The sequence below is a fragment of the Leguminivora glycinivorella genome, chromosome 8, assembly GCF_023078275.1.
Source record: "Leguminivora glycinivorella isolate SPB_JAAS2020 chromosome 8, LegGlyc_1.1, whole genome shotgun sequence".
Lineage (NCBI taxonomy): Eukaryota > Metazoa > Arthropoda > Insecta > Lepidoptera > Tortricidae > Leguminivora > Leguminivora glycinivorella.
The window spans coordinates 7431967-7445074 of record NC_062978.1 but is presented as its reverse complement, the minus strand read 5'-3'; the positions used below and the strand labels follow the sequence as shown (position 1 = coordinate 7445074).

General features: G+C 36.4%; 2 non-coding genes across 2 annotated transcripts; one reads left to right on the top strand and one right to left on the bottom strand.

The window, feature by feature from the left end:
- Positions 1–2229: 2229 nt before the first annotated feature.
- Trnaa-ggc lies at positions 2230–2301 on the bottom strand. The gene has a single exon. It is a non-coding gene; the product is annotated as a tRNA-Ala (tRNA).
- Positions 2302–3308: 1007 nt separating this feature from the next.
- Positions 3309–3380, top strand: Trnaa-ggc. The gene has a single exon. It is a non-coding gene; the product is annotated as a tRNA-Ala (tRNA).
- Positions 3381–13108: the final 9728 nt, after the last annotated feature.

The following is a 13108-nucleotide window of genomic DNA, read 5'->3' as shown; positions in this document are numbered from 1 at the left end:
TCGATAACATCGATTTCTTATTGAAGATTTATTAAATAACGCTTTTGTGACAACCGACTGTAAGTAGTTATGAGTTATGACTGCAAATGACACATTTCAATTTCATAATCTGAAACTATTATTGATTTAACTTTTTTAGTACCTCAAAAGTGACAAATTGAAACATAGTTTCAAAATATCAAGATAAATCACGTATCAAATCCAAATCACTTCCCTAGCTAAGTATTTCGGATAATTCTAAACCTAAACTTAAATGTGACAGTAAAATCTATTATAAGCAGGCACTTGCTATTTTTTACAACATAAGTTATTTGTATTCTAAGGGGGTAAAGTTGTTGTTTAACCACACTTGCCAATATTAATGCCTAGCAAGCGAAATATTCCAATATTGAATCGCATTGAACACACTTGAATATTATTAGAAGTTATAAAATAACGGGAATAAATAGTCAAAATCAGCTCAAAACAATCTTAAAGTTCGAAGAGTGTCGTTCATTTTTAAAAATAATTCCTATTTCCATTGGCTCAATAAATCAATATATATGCAATAAATCGATCAAAGTTATATATATATCCGACAATTGCTCTGATTTTACGATCAGGCACATTTTAATTATTGTTTTGATTAATAATTATAATAGAGCTAGTTATTATAACATGGCAAAGGTGGAGTTAGCCAACACATCTTATAATGGAAGGTAAATCTTATTTTATTGATTCCCTTAATTACATAAATACTTAGTTAAATTTTATTATAAATGTTGATAGACAGAACACCACCGGGGTGAAGGTAATCAAATTTAAATAGCGCTTGTGTTTGCACTACTGTCGCTTCGCTAATAAATTATGCACAATGTGACGTACCATAAATTATGATTGAGTTTTAACAATATTTTACTGAATGCTGATGGCAGTTAAGGCGCAGTGATTATTTCACTTGCCCTAAGTGCGCTTTCACATTATCCGATCCGATATCGGATGTCGGACCGATATTCCATACATTACAGGCGCCATCTTCGATTTTTTCAATTGAAATGCTTCCGACATCCGATATCGGATCGGATAATGTGAAAACGGACTAAGAGTGATCGTGACGACTGTGCCTGCCTGGGATCGCGAATAAAATAGACGTGATTTTATTTTTATTTTAAGCTAGTCTGGTATAGGCAAGGAAAAAACGATGTTCAAAAATTCATTAAAATGTATTTTTTCCGGTTGGTACATATTTGTCGTTTTATTTCATACATTTAACAAGCTAAAAATAGTAAGAAATCCTGGTGGGTTAATTTAATTAAGAAGGTATAGTAAATACATTTACTCAAAGACAAAAACGTCCGAGTTGCGCATTTCAGATTAGCTTGCCTTTATTTTACAATACTTACCAAATATGACCATGCAAATATGACCACGTGTCTCACTTCCGTTCTCAGCTCAAATGGCTCCCTATTCGTCGCCGCCGGGACTCTCATATACTCGCCCTTCTTTTTGGCATTCTCTTTAACCCTGCTACTCCGCCTTATCTCAAAGAGCGTTTCAAGTTTCTCTCTTCTATCAGATGTTCTCAAACTCATATTCTTGCTCCCCCACCATCTACTTCTAAATTCTATAGCAACTCTTTTACCTTCCGGGCTGTACGGTTGTGGAATTCCTTACCAGTAGAATTAAGACTAGCAAAATCTCTTCCAATTTTTAAAAATCAGCTTAAATTATACTATCTATCTCTATCTTAAGTTGCCATTTTTATTTATTGTATTTATGTATGTATGTATGTATGTATGTATGTATATGTATGTACCTATGTATGTATTATGTGTATGTAAGGTATATTTATTTATGTATTCGGTATATTTATGTATGTGTGTTTGTGTTGGTTTTCTCTATATTTTTTGTTCTTGCACTGCCTGTTAACTTTTGTTTCTGTTCCGTTTTTCCAGCTACCCTAAGGTTGTCTGGAAGAGATCGCTTTTTAGCGATAAGACCGCCTGTTGTTACCTAGTTATACTCTCACTAAACATTCTGTATACATATAACATGTAAATTGGTGCAATAAAGAATATTTACTTACTTACTTACTTACTTACTTACTTACCTATTAGGAATTCTGTCAGACACTATGGATATAAAAGTAAGCTCAACAACCTTTGGTTACCACGAATGCGATACAAAACTTTTTCGCAAATTATAAATGCAGACATCAATCGCAATGAAAAAATCAACAGTGATCGACTCTGGCCAACGTGGGACTCGAACCCACATCCTTGGATTGCCGGTCCAATGCGTTACCAATTGCGCCAGCCGACCATCCGTCCATGACTGCGAATTTAACTATTGCGACTGTGATGCACGACTACGTCACCGTGACGCAGTCATGCATCACCAGCGACATCTACATTTCAAGGTTTACAACCCTAGCCAACCCTGAGGACTAGCATCGGCGCAAGACTAACCTCCCGACCACACCACACATAGTAGTGTTAGGCCGGCTGGAGAGATGGCGTTATTAACTTAATGTTAATAATCCATATGTTTTTTTAAATATAAACATATAGATTTTTTTCCTTTTTTATTGTGGAACGTACCACTTTATAAATCGCAAATTATAAATGCAGACATCAATCGCAATGAAAAAATCAACAGTGATCGGACTCTGGTCAACGTGGGACTCGAACCCACATCCTTGGATTGCCGGTCCAATGTGTTACCAATTGCGCCAGCCGACCATCCGTCCATGACTGCGAATTTAACCATTGCGACTGTGATGCACGACTACGTCACCGTGACGCAGTCATGCATCACCAGCGACATCTACATTTCAAGGTTTACAACCCTAGCCAACCCTGAGGACTTGCATCGGCGCAAGACTAACCTCCCGACCACACCACACATAGTAGTGTTAGGCCGGCTGGAGAGATGGCGTTATTAACTTAATGTTAATAATCCATATGTTTTTTTAAATATAAACATATAGATTAAGAAAGGAAAAAATCTATATGTTGATGTCTGCATTTATAATTTGCGATTTATAAAGTGGTACGTTCCATAATAAAAAAGGAAAAAAATCTATATGTTTATATTTAAAAAAACATATGGATTATTAACATTAAGTTAATAACGCCATCTCTCCAGCCGGCCTAACACTACTATGTGTGGTGTGGTCGGGAGGTTAGTCTTGCGCCGATGCAAGTCCTCAGGGTTGGCTAGGGTTGTAAACCTTGAAATGTAGATGTCGCTGGTGATGCATGACTGCGTCACGGTGACGTAGTCGTGCATCATAGTCGCAATGATTAAATTCGCAGTCATGGACGGATGGTCGGCTGGCGCAATTGGTAACGCATTGGACCGGCAATCCAAGGATGTGGGTTCGAGTCCCACGTTGGCCAGAGTCGATCACTATTGATTTTTTCATTGCGATTGATGTCTGCATTTATAATTTGCGATTTATAAAGTGGTACGTTCCACAATAAAAAAGGAAAAAAATCTATATGTTTATATTTAAAAAAACATATGGATTATTAACAAAACTTTTTATTAGACACCTATTAAAAATGTGAAAATGTAGTACGCTAAATTTAATTGGTCAAGTCAAAGCTATAAATTTTTTGACGTCAAAAAGTATCAACAGCACAAGATTTACGATGTTGATAATTAAAAACATTTGATTCGTCGCCGGGCACATTTAATGCGGATTTTATTATCAGCCTATAATAAAACCATAACGATCCCATTCAGCCTCCGATGATTATTGGTAGATTTATAGTTTTTGTAACTTTGTACTTATTATTCAACTCGAAATTTCACTTTTAAATCCTTAAATGTCAATATTGTTAAAATAAAGGGTCTCGAGCAATAGTTAATTAGATACGAGTAGATTAGATACCTATCTAATTTTTTTTTGTCAAGTGTAAGAAAATGGTAATCTTTTTATATATACTATCAATATTAAATACTTGTACTTCTTTACAGTATCTATGTGGTACTTTCTTGCACTAGTGCGAGAATGGGCAATTTTGTGCCCAAGTCAAAATATGTACAAACTGTAAAACGTACTAAATTTAAAATACTTTTTTCTTTTAGTTAAAAATAGGTTTATTTAGAAGCAACCCGATTCCACCACCAAAATTAAGCACATGGATAAAGAAAATTATTAAAGAGAACAAATAATCTTTTTTCAGTCGTACAGTTTTTGCGATTGATTTCTGTAGCTAATTTAATTTTGAAAGAAGAACTTTTAATCATAATTGGTACCCGTTAATTTCAAAAGATCCTGGGACCGGAATTTCAGACATCTGGTTTTTCTTGGATACAAATCAGCAATCTGAGATTAAATCAGGTGCGAGCAAAAAATAAAAAGTCCTGTTTGATTAGAAAGCAGATGATGAGGCTTAATGAGTCTAATGGTGGATACCTTTATACGAATGCAATGAAATATGTTGCGGTGAGTTTCTACCTATAAATCAACAACAAAGTAGGTAAGTACATAAGTACGCAGGTAATGCAAATGCCTGCTTACGCCGTGGCTTGCGTGGGCGACATTCGCGCGATGGTCGCGCGACGTCGATGCGACGCATACGAAATCAAACCTTATCGATATGGAAGTATGAGACGCGACGGCGACGGTCGCGCGACCGTCGCCCACGCAAGACACGGCGTTAGTGTTGTAGAGACGGACAAGTCGGACAAGATGTTGGTAGAGTGTGGGTATAAAACTAGAATGTACTGAAAGATGTTTCAAATTGGAAATGTGTATGAGTAAAGTGAATGATAAGGACGATTTTAACTCTGTGGGGAAAGAGAAGAGTCGTGAATTCTACGAGAATCATTACATTCTATTTACTTTTCGCAAAAATTCGTTGATATGTATAAGATTACTTCAACTTAACTTCTTTCGTACTTTAAATGTCACAAATTTAATTTCTATTCACAGTAAGTAATCACACTTACTAATTATATTTTGCTTCCGTGCGAATCTGTTAATAATCACTGGTTGGAAATAGCCGCGTTTCCAATTTAGGCCCAAACCACCAGACCGCTGGCCACAGATTGCAGATAGATCCATCTCCTTACACGCGTAACACGGTTAAATAATGGCATGTGTAATAGGTTCTACGTAATGTGGACGCAAAAATCTATTACACAGAATACACACACAATTGTAATACACAAATTATGAATAAATGTAAAAACTAAATATTTTATGACGTACCTATTCTGTTTTATGCTTTTTTATAGAATATTATTGCCATTATTTTTGAATGCTAATTTATATACAGTTACAAAAAGTAGTCTTCACCGTCATCAAGCAAGCATATTTAGATGTGTGTTAAGTACCGCCCGCAGCCGCACCATTATCATGTACTTAATGTATTTAGGAGTAAGACTCTTGGTCTTGATGGTGGGTGGTGGTGGAATTTAATAGCGACTCTTGGCGTTCCGTTCATGTTTTTGTTAGGTTAGCGCACGATACACGATATGACGATAATAGCATTTCACTTCTATTGAAATATTACAAAAGCCTCAAAATGTAACAACAAGAACTAGAAAGAGTATTTTTTTCAAATTAGTTTATTTTATAAATCCTTTATTCCATCCTATTATGTAGATGTTTAACAAGTCTACAAAGCTTCTTAAAAAATGAATAGCAGGATAGCTATAAAATCGGAGGAAGAGAAGAAACAGAAATTGGAAACGTGAGAAAAATCTTCCATTTTTATCTTTGTACACTAGCCTAGATGCACCGCATCGCATGCACGTCATACATACCAAATAATTAAACTTGCTTAATACTTAATAGTTTCTTCCTGCATACTGTTGAAACTTTTGGGTGGATTGTTGCTGTTGAAACTGGTTAGGGGAAAGGAGCTGCACTACACGCAAGTCTAATAGAAGCAGGGTACTTAGGGGGGTTTATAATTACCTGCTAAGCCGCGGTCCTGGGAGCCGATTTTTGAGTCTCACGGCGTTCGAATTCAGAAAATTGTCACTGAAAATAATAGGCAATTCACCGTTTTCAACCGGTATTTTAGTGACAGTGAGACTCAAAAATCGGCCCCCTGGGTTCGAATCCTGGTAAGGGCATTTATTTGTGTGATGAGCACAGATATTTGTTCCTGAGTCATGGATGTTTTCTATGTATTTAAGTATGTATTTATCTATTTATGTATGTATATCGTCACTTAGCACCCATAGTATAAGTTTTGCTTAGTTTGGGACTAGGTTTATCTGTGTAAGGTGTCCCCAATTTATGGCGTATGAGGCCCCGTAACCTGGGAGGAGTTTTAATCATTTTTCAGTACAGATGGTGTTTTTTTTACGCACTAGTGCGAGAAGTGGTTCATTATATGCCAGGTCGAAACTTCGGAGGGCCATCTGTACTGAAAAACGTCGTACGATACACGTGCGTAAAGGAAATTCGTAACTCGTGTCGATTTAAAACACTCCCTTCGGTCGTGTTTTAATTTATCGCCACTCGTTTCGAACCTTTTTTACGCACTTGTATCGTAATGAACTATTATATGCTAACATGGTACGTTTTTAAATAACTTTGGGGCATGTTTATATCAACCTAAAACAGATAAGTTGTCACATAACAACATTAGGTTAAGTAGGTAGCCGTGATAAAAAAATACAAAAGTGTCACTCTGTGATGCAACTTTTGCATATTATATGGTTTCCGGTCAATTGCCAGGTCGCAGCTTTAATTTTATTGCTTTAAATATTGATGAGGTGCATTAATTATTTCCTAACATATACCATAATTAATTAACTATAACTTTTTACTTTTAAAAATGTGTTAGGATAGGTTAGTTACTACATAGTTCATACTTCGTAATCGTATAGTCAGAAACTGTTAAAAGGTATAACCTATTGTACCTATATACAAATATGTGTATGCCTTTTATTATATATACATATATATATATATATATATATATATATATATGTTGGAGGCTCGGAGACCAAAAATATTTTAAAGAATGCAGTGCAGTTGACTGCGATACTTTCCAATTCAAATCTAACTGACTGTTCCTCTCAGGATGCCAACTCACCACGTCTGTCATTAATGTCATCTTAACCAGCCAGTAACATGTTGCGACATATATATATATATATATATATTTATAAAATTACCTAAATTATACTTGACGCGGGCTATCAGGAGCAGGACTTAAAACTAATTTAAAGATTATGTTATGACATTGGTTTTTACAGTTTACTTCATTGTTAAATTTCTGTATGAATGAACATGTTATTAGTTACAAAAACGAACTGTCATACGGATCAATATTGCCCGCCATAAGTTTAGTATAGCTTTACATGGCTAACTGTGCATTTATGTGCAAGTTATTTTCGGCATCAGTTTTCATCCTAGGCAAACGGAACTACTAGGTAAGGTACAGCGGGCCAAATCTCGACTGGGGGGCAATTGTAACTAATCCATTTTTTCCATTATTACACTATGATGTTGAGTTTTACAGGTATCCACTGAACACGCCTACCATATATAACCGGTGGACACTCTTTAATAATGCAAACATTGTAAAACATGCAAAAAATGGACCAGTTACATTTACCCCCCAGTCGAGATTTGCCCCGTTGTACCTTACATTAGTATGTTGTGTGAAAAGTAGTTTTATTTATAAATATTGATTATATCTTTGGAGGTGTTGGTATCCGGTCATTTGCTAACCCAAAGCGTCCGCAATTATTTAGCTACAATTATAAATATTTGCATCAGACAGGCGAGTAGCAAAACAATAGCACAGGGACCTTATGTTTTGGTTCTGAGTTTGGTTCAAATTGAACCCTAGGACCTACCTAGTAAGGCCCTTAGGCAACTCCTCACAGAAGCGACCCTCATTAGTCCCCAGGGTTTCAATCCCAAACACCGCAAATATGTAGTTACTGGCCAGGGTGACATACTTGCGACGTTTGGTGGCCTCGGTCAAGAATGCACCAACATTAGGACCAGTTATAGTGATTGGAAAAATGGACGGCGCCGAACCATACTCCAAGGTCATTCCATGAGGCCTCTTGCCCTCAACCCCGGTCAATCCGTGAGTTTCCAGCACGGCCGGCACCATTTCCATTAGGCTACTGGTGGCCAAGACTATTCACCGCCGCACAGGCGCCGATGTTGATGCCCCGATTACTAATGACAACATCGTCGAGAGATGAACGTAGAATCTATGCTGCTATATGCTTATTGGTATACTTACTTACTTCTACGCAAGTCTTAAGCATATAAGAGCAACATGAGATAGGTAATTTTAAAAATTGAAAGTTTGTACAGATGGGCAATTTAAATTTCTGTTTTTTTTAAATTTCTTTTTGTAAAATACATAATCGCTAGTCCGTTACTAAAAAAGTTAACTTCGTTAATCGTTAAAGCGATACATTTCAACAAATTTAACGGAAGTTAAAGTTAATCGATAATCCGTTAATCGTGATAAAAAATAATTTTACTGTAGCCAGTTGCATCAGTTATCAACTATTAAGTTTTTGGGTAAGTTTATTATGTTACTGTAAAAGACCGAAGATCGCCAAAATCTCTTGAAAAATCCCAGCTGCAAAATGGTAAAAGCGAAATGTTAGTAAATATTGTTCTCTTTGGACTTATACCGACGTTGTTTCGGTAAGTCCTAGGTTTTACCTTAGACCCGTAGGTATTGGGTCATTCATGCGGTCGTAGTCATGGTGGGTAGGTTCCTCGGATTGAGACACCTCTAATCGAAGTTGTGATCCACGGTAACTTGGTAGATAGCGCGGCCCGCCGAACTCTGGCTTGATGTGTCGGTTGTGCGATTTATGTGCCATGCGTCGTGCCTGATGATTCACATTATGTTTCGCAGTTAGTGATGGGTGCAGTAGGACTAATAAACTTTAGCAGGTCTCGAACAAGTGATCCAAATCATCCAAAGGCACCAATTGATATGTAGACTGTGAATTTTCGGGAAAATCCTAGGTTTCGCCGTACTCCGGGCTTTTACAGTAGCAGTCAGAGCAAGTTTTACTCGGCGCGTGCGGAACTAGATTAACGATTAACGGACTCGAAGAAATTTAACGGAAGTTAACGAATCCGTTAACATTTTTTAAAGTTAACTTAAAAGTTAATGCGTTAACCAAAATGTTAACTTCGTTAATTAACGATTAACGGATTAACGAGTTAATTCCCAGCTATGGTAAAATATTAGACTTGACAAAACAATTGACAGTTCCTGTACGTAATTATCGATTTATCATGCAATGGTCCTTTGTTATTCTCGATATTTATTACCAATCCGTCCTTGAGTTTAAATTTCTTCGCGCTAACACTAACCGATGTAATTATAGACTTGTAGTTATCGTAAAACATAGCGAAGACATTCAGTTACGAAACCGCTCCACTTGTGAAAAATCGTGTGTTATACGTACGTACACGCCCAAACTAGTTTTAAGTATATAGAGTAAAGGTGCCAGTAGCTGAAATACTTCATAATTCCTTATTAAATTATTTCAATACGAAATTGGACATACTTAAAACGAAAATGTTTAGTGATAAATATTTTTCACCATGATATACAGCAGTTTAAATCGTTTTTTTTTTTTAAGTTTATTGATGAATGTCAAGCGTTTTAGAGACTAAAGAATACCGTATTATGCGTATGCGTTTCTCTTTTTAGGGTTCCGTAGTCAACTAGGAACCCTTATAGTTTCGCCATGTCTGTCTGTCCGTCCGTCCGTCCGTCCGTCCGCGGATAATCTCAGTAACCGTTAGCACTAGAAAGCTGAAATTTGGTATCAATCACGCCAACAAAGTGCAAAAATAAAAAATGGAAAAAAATGTTTTATTAAGGTACCCCCCCTACATGTAAAGTGGGGGCTGATATTTTTTTTCATTCCAACCCCAACGTGTGATATATTGTTGGATAGGTATTTCAAAATGAATAAGGGTTTACTAAGATCGTTTTTTGATAATATTAATATTTTCGGAAATAATCGCTCCTAAAGGAAAAAAAAGTGCGTCCCCCCCTCTAACTTTTGAACCATAAGTTTAAAAAATATGAAAAAAATCACAAAAGTAGAACTTTATAAAGACTTTCTAGGAAAATTGTTTTGAACTTGATAGGTTTAGTAGTTTTTGAGAAATATACTGAAAACTACGGAACCCTACACTGAGCGTGGCCCGACACGCTCTTGGCCGGTTTTTTTATATTTATTGTGACTTAAACCAATTTTATAAATATAAGTAGATAATTCGTTTTAGTTATCAAAATGCAAATATTGGTCATATAAAAACTCGACAAATCATTTTATTGGATGACCCAATATATACATATTTTGATAGTCATTGTTCAACCAGCCGACGCTTTCAAATGTCAATTAACCAGGAAGGAACAAGTCAATAATAAATATAAAAATAATAATATAAATTCCTTTAATATAAAAATGTTTAGAATCGTTAGCAGACGTTTCTGCTTAATAAAAATTAAGGAAGGAACAAGTCAATAATAAATGCCTATGTTTATAAAAGACAAAAAAGTACGGTAAAACCGAGAATGGTCGAGCTTTACCTGTCGGCACGCTTAGGTTTTACCATATCGGGTTTTTACTGTAACAGATAAGTACAACAATTTATAAAGTTGGAGAAACGAAAGGCATGCAAGGAAAACCGAAAAGTGCATCTTTTTTCCTCGAATGAAGTCATAACACTTAAAAGTGTTTAATAAAGATGCTCGCAATTAGCAATAGTTATTTGTTTTACAAGGGGGCAAAATCGTTGCTCAAACACGTGTGCCCATTGATACCTGAGCAAGCGAAAAATTCCAATATTGAACCGAGAGTGTAGCGAGTCTTTGTGGTAAGAGCACAGAAACTAACAACAGAAATGATGCCACTACATACTTTTTATCAGGGGTCCATTTCTCAAAACTGAAAATTACAAGTTACAAGCGTTAGTCTCTTTCCAACTTGTCATATTAGATATTGACACCCACTAGTAAATTGTAACTTGTAACTTTGAGAAATGGGTCCCAGGTCCCAGGTAGGTGAAAGGTAATCTGTGATTCCAGATTTCAATGGTGTGCCAGTAGGCGTCGGTAATAGCAACAAAAAAACCTTCAAGTGTGACATGTGCGACCATCATTACAGAGTTTTGTTTGGATTTTGGTTATAAATGGTTTCTAGTAGATCTTCCTTTCACATGAATGTTATGTAGCCATAACCGTATCAACAACTATTCTATTCGATAAATGTTTACGTCCAAAACAAGGCAGTTTTACCTCAGTAAGGGTATCGTGCTATCAGTTATCAGTGCACATGCCGAAATACCCGTCACGTACTTGACTTCATTATCCATAGTTCACTTTACTTGTATTGTTTGCATATTTGTGCAATAACGGTGCACTGATAAGACTAACCCGATTTCACTTATAATAATTATTTCTAACTTAACGATCACAATAAAATTTAGGGGTATGAAATTAGAGCCAGAGTAGAATGTTTCTACACTAAAAATGAGGAAACGCTGTACTGTAAGTACATCTCGTGCGCAGAGTGCTGGCTAGTTCCAGCAGCATCTTGAGGGCGTTGACGGAGAGGTTTGACTGCCAGTATCTGAACCATTGTCACATGATTCACATGCTGGTGGCAAAGTCCTCTGGACTATTGTAAATTTAATTAAGTTAATCTTATAAATTGACATAGATACCATACACTAAAGAAATAGCGATCAAGCCCACTGGTGGCGAAGCCGGGAATCGAACCCGGGTCTCCAGCTAACGCGGCTGACGTGATAAACCGCTACACCACCCCGACCGCCGAGGTACCCGTCGAAATTTCTCTAGTGTATGTTATCTCTGAAGGCTAGGCGCCTTTGACCAACTCTAAGGGCGAGCAATTTGTGCTTGCACCTCCTATATGAATCCTTTTGCAGGATTACGATATAGCGAGAGAGATGGTGCTGCCATCTATCGATGTAGGGAACAAATCAAATTATTTTATTAAATATTTTTTGATTTGTTTTTTTTTTAAGTAGTAACACTACTATATATAATTTATAAATTGAAATAGATACCATACACTAAAGAAATAGCGATCAAGCCCACTGGTGGCGAAGCCGGGAATCTAATAAGTTAATCTTAATTATGATAATTATAATTTAGATCCACTTGTATTTTAATTTTTAATTAATTAAATTATTATTTTAACTCTAATCTAGTGGTAATGTTATTGTAATATAATTATGATCCTATGATCATCGCAGAATAAATGAAACGAAATGAAAATTAAATTAAAAGGTCAAACGTGTTTCCTACGCTAATTTTCAAACTTACACGCTAGATTTCTCTAGATCTTTGTACTTACAAAAGGGCTGTAATTGGTATATGGGAGCGGAAGATAACATTCAGCCGAGCTGACTATCGTCGCGATTCTAACTTGGAGAGAACATAATAATAATAATTCTAGTTTTATCAAACTAAAACGTCACTTTTGGTATCCGTTCCACATCGTATTTAGGACAAATATTTGATGTACAAACAATACCATTTGAAAGTTTCACGCCTCTCATTGGTGTTTTTGGGTATAACATAACGACCGCAGCCCAACGCGTTGATCCGACCAAATAAGAAAATCGCTATCCGTCAAGGTCCACGGAAAACTGTCATCTGGAGTCATGTGGTCCTCCTACCTGGATGTCACGACCCTCAGCAGTGAGGAGAGCGAAGTAAAAAGGCGAAGCTGTAACGGGTCGATAGAGGAATCTGTCATCCGTAATCATGTGGTTCATGTATGAGGTACGATTCTGAGCATTGAGGAGAGCGATGCAAAGAGAGGGGAGGTTGTAACGTGTCGACAGCAACGTGCTGATGTTTTAAGTGCATTACAATCATCAATCACTACGCCGAAACCACTTGGTTACCAACGGGATCTTCGCGGCGTGAGCTCCAACGAACCGTGCCATGATGCTCAAGCGATTATGTTGAATTATGTTAGCAATACTTACATTTATTTCAAATCAATTCAATTATTAGACAAAAACCTTAAAAATACATTACAGCAATAAAAAAAATGTTTACGATATTTAGATTGTATGTTCTAAAGTACTTTTAAAAATACGCGGATTTATATT